Source organism: Lactuca virosa, chromosome 7, assembly GCF_052849685.1.
Source record: "Lactuca virosa cultivar CGN04683 chromosome 7, Lactuca_virosa_CGN04683_v6, whole genome shotgun sequence".
Lineage (NCBI taxonomy): Eukaryota > Viridiplantae > Streptophyta > Magnoliopsida > Asterales > Asteraceae > Lactuca > Lactuca virosa.
In genome coordinates, this window is record NC_136432.1 from 179,847,705 (window position 1) to 179,852,753 (window position 5,049).

Consider the following 5,049-nt stretch of genomic DNA (forward strand, 5'->3'; position numbering starts at 1 on the left):
AAAATTTCCAAGCCAAGGCTTCATCTGTGATCATCGAAGAATTCTCATTCGAAGGAGCAAGATATGAAGATTATTCTTCAAAGATTCAATCTTTTAACCCCAGAGGCAAAGTGAAGCTGACTTGAAGATTATGTGACAGATTGCATTGAAGCCTCCTCAATCAATTTGTTGCTATTCTTGAACCTGCTGAAGTGATCAAGAAGATTATTTCTCTCTGAAGATTCTCAAGCTGAAAGTGCCATCTTTCAAGAATATTTTCAAAAAGTCTCCTCACCCAATGTGCTTTCAAAGTCAAAGCCCAACTTCTCAAGATGAAGTCATTCATAGAAGATTCATATGTTCATCTTGATGTTGTGAAGAAAATTGAAGTTTAACGCTGAAGCCAAGCTCCCGATGAAGATTGACAGGAAAAGGCAGCTACCTTTTTAGGGGGAGTTTGTTGGGTCAATTAGAAAAAAAAGCTATAAACCAAGGGGGAGATTGTTGGGTCAAAAATATGGTTTATACTTTACTTTTCTAGGAAAATGTATTTTTTTGTCTAGGACCGTAAACAGCTTGGTGTTTACGGCTGTATATGAGTTTACGGCTGTGTTTACGGTCGTAAACAGGTTTACGGCCGTAAACCCATTCACGAACCATGTCTACTATATATAGGGTGAGGAGTGGTAGGTGTGAATAAGAGAAGGAGTGTAAGGCTAAGAGTGAGAGCATATTGTAGAGAGAGAAAGCTAGAGAGAAGATAGGAGCTTTAGTGTGTGTTAGTATGTGTGAATCTTGTATCTGGATCTTAATTCATATCAATTCATACAAGATTCATCATCTTCTTCTTCTCCTTCTTCTTCCATTGATCTGACATCATCCGTTTGATTGGGATTCCGCACAATCAAACAGATCTAATTCATACACAAGCAGATTGGGGACTTACAGATGTCATCGTCAATACAGAAACATAAACATAACGAAAATATTACAAGTCTTACAATAATTTATTACACTATGGCTTAGAATTATCCATAAATCACTTAACATCCTTTGGCCTTCGTGCTGCTACCTGTGATACAAAGAAACTATCAAACTTGGGATCCTAGTGAGCAGATATGGTTTTCAACCCACAATAATTAAGTTCTTATATTTAATGTCAAATAATTTACCCAATTATCCATTCCCTTTATTCTAACATAGTGATCATAAAATATTGATCTCAAGGGACCTATCCTAAGGATCATAATCATCAACGGGTAGACAATGTTGCTTCGGGGATTTCGTAAGCACTAGGTGTCAATAAGGCAACCATGGGGGGATAGAGTACATCAAATGAAAACATAGTTCATTAACACCTACAGATTGCGAGTCTACTCGTATTCCATTGGACTGTCTAAAATAGTTTGTGGTTGTCATCTATACTCTGTTATATGACTTGTTCATCAAAAGTCAAGTCCTCTCATCATCATGTCATCATTTTCATCACCCATTACTACCCAACATATCGAGTAAAATTATATAATTTATCTAACACATATATCAAGTAATTCAGATAATAGGCCCACATAGCATTTAATCATCTAGATAATTTATATCTATGTGTAAGCGGAAAATAACTATGCACTCACGTGATAAAGTGGATGACTGGAAAGTTGGTTGCGCTTAGCTTCAACACTAAGCCTTTCCTTTGATGTTTCCTTCGTTCAATTATCACTAAGTCTTAGTTTATTATTTTCTTACGACTAATGAATAATCCGGATTTCTCAATAATCTCAATGTCGACTGATCTATAGCTGATAAGGGACAACCAGGTAGGATCATGTCGAAAGTAGGGTCTGTTTGGTATACATATTATCCTGTTTAGAAATCCTAATTTAAACACTTCACTAAATCTAACCTAGACATCATCCCTTTAAGTAGATCAATCAGTAATATAACGTTGGATTTACTGAAAAATCTTATTTATAAAGTCATAACCACAACTATGAATTAAAATATAAAATTACACTATAATAATATTGATTGTAATTCAACTTATAGAGATTCCTTAGAGAAAAGTGTGAAAATTGCACTGGTAGAGCTTCTACTTGAATGCTACTACCTGTCAGGCACTCAGGGCTCGCAGGGTTTTGGCGGAATACTAGAAACTCAGAAAAATTGGATCTAATGCAAAGAAAACTTGAGGGATTGAGATATAGGGGTAATATATGAGAAGCATATACGAAGGAGGGTATTTATAGCCAAAAACGACATGCGCGTCGCACAATCTGTTTGGGCGCGCCGCGCAAATGGTTGGGGTGTTGTCGTGTCATTCTCTAAGTGGGGCCACGTGTCGTGCATCTTGTCTGTGCATGCGACTATGTGTAGACGAGATATATAGCTTCATATATTCTTCATAGGAGCTCCGTTTTCTACACGTTTGATAACCATACGAAGCTATCGACGAGATCTATAACTTTCAATTAGACTCGTCGGCTAATTTTTACTTTATTTTTTAAGTTATATTTTTAACAGGCTTAGACTGTTAAAGTCCGTTAACAATTCATAACTCTTTCGTCCAACGTCCATTTTCGAATGTCTTTTTTTCGATAGACTCCTATTAACGAGACCTTCGATCTAATGTAGTTTGTTTTGGCTAAAAATCAACTGATCTCAAATTCAATTTCTTTGGTAACATAGTTACGCTGAAATATTAAAAAAGTCATAACTTCCTCTCATGAAGTCAGATTTAGGCGTTTTCTATATACACGCCCTCAGTTTGATGATTACTATGACATTCGTTTAGACTAGTTATGCTAATAAGTGATCTATCTTTGATTCACTATTTACGATACGATATCTGTATTAGTTCGAACGCGAAACTTCAACGCATCATAACTTCTTCATTATAAGTCGGATTGGATTGTTCTTTATATCTCTGGAATCCTCATCACGACTACTTCATCTTTCATCAAGGCTATTCGTCCTAATTATTATTCTATTTCGGACGAATATTTTATTCTTAATTTATTATATTGTTTTAAGCAAGTACACTACACATAACTACGTAAATCACATAATACTCTGATAATTATCTTTATTAACTTTATAAAAGGTTATTATTGTTGACGTTTTCAATTACATCATTTTGATCATGCCTAGCGTGAAACGCGGGTGTTACACTGATGGAGCTCAACTTAGACTTGGTGGTGATCAACTTGCCTTGACCAGACCTATCAACGATGACATACATAAGATGAAGAAAGACGAAATTGACTTTTATGAAATCTTTTGTGGTGTTTGATATGGTCTTATTTAACTATATATTTTAAGACGTTATCTTAGTTTATTGGATTAAAATGTTATATTTTTATATATCTGATACTTAATATGCTTTGAAATGTTCATTTACAGTTAAAATGGGAGCTTGGATGCAAAAGAAGGAGGACAGAGTTGAGAAAGACGCAAAAAGGATGTTGTTGGCAGGTTGAGCTCTCTCCGAGTAAGGAGACTCAAAACGTTCCGGCAACTAGATAATATTTAGAACGACTTTTGATTTTGTGCCAAATTAAAATCTCCAATTCACACATTGTGGAAAAGGATTTACAACGACGTGGCAAAACAAAAAATTCCAAAAACTCCCCGTGTCGCTCTACGAGTTTTTGTGCGAAAAATAAACCTATCACCTCGACATGGAAAGACATTTACCATGTCTTGGCAACAAAAAGTCTATATATTTTGGATTTTGCAGCCCTAAGTCGGATGCCAACTTCCACCAACTTGGGGAGCAAGTTATTAGTCGATATCAGAAGTACTTCACAGCCTATAAACACCATTGAAGAGTGGATTTGAAGAGCAAGACGAGAATTCATCAATTTATTCATTTTAGTTTGTTTTATATCATGTATTGCAATATTGAATTTGTAAATTTCCAGTTTCTAGTCATTATTAAAGGCTATAAACCTTATTACTTTAACTACATGCAGAAGAACCCTAGTTTATATGTTTGATTTCATTATTTGGATTATGTGAGTTGGATTTTCACTTTTGATCGATTGATTGTTTATCTTTCATGCTAAAGTTATGATTTTCATTACCTATATGTGAGTAATGTGTGATTTAGATGATGAATGTAGTTACATTAGCTTGATTCTTACCTTTTTGTGATCATTAAATTGTCAGGACTAGAGATTTATCCAACCCTAGGTTTTGGTAATATTAATCCATAATTTTGAATGTGATAGAGTATAATAGTTATCCATGCTATGCTTGATTCATTATCATGATCATTGATAAAAATCGTTAGATCATATCGTTCATAGTTGAATTTAATTATATGGTTTGGTGTTCGCCAATTGGATGGTCTTTGGAATTACATGTTCATTAATCATTAGAACTAGGTTTACTATACTATTAGACAACTTGGCACACTACCTATTTGTATTTAAGACTAGCTAATATTTGAAAGGACTTTATAAATAAAAAACTAGGGGTATAAAAAGTTATTTTTTATACTAGTGCTAAGATTTGAAAGGACTTTATAAATAAAAAACCAGTACTAAGATTTGAAAGGACTTTATAAATAAAAAACTATTTGGCGTCATTGCCGGCGAACAATTTTATTTTGTTTTAGATTTTTTAGCTGGTAGTTGAAAGATGCTTTTTGTGGGGTAAAATCCACAAGAAGTTATTTTTTCTTAACTTCCTGTTATTTTGTTTAATCAGTTTCCACGACATATCGATCTCCTTGCCACGACATTGGAGCTGATATTTTTTTAGTTTATATTTTTATTTCATTTATCATGTATTTTCAATAGCTCGATGCTCTTGATGCTTTTCTTGAGGAAGTGGTACATGAACTATTACTTGAAGATGAGGGATATGACTGAGACAATGATTTGAAGAAGCTGAGAAGATGGTTAGATAAAACTTTGCCTAACAAACAAAAGCAAGCCAAGTTACAAGAATTAGAGCGCGAAGATGAGGGATATGATACAAAAGATGATTGGTCAGAGCTAGAAGGATGGAAAAAAACTTTCATGAAGAACGAGAACAAGCTAAATTGCAAGAACCATGATGTGATTTGAT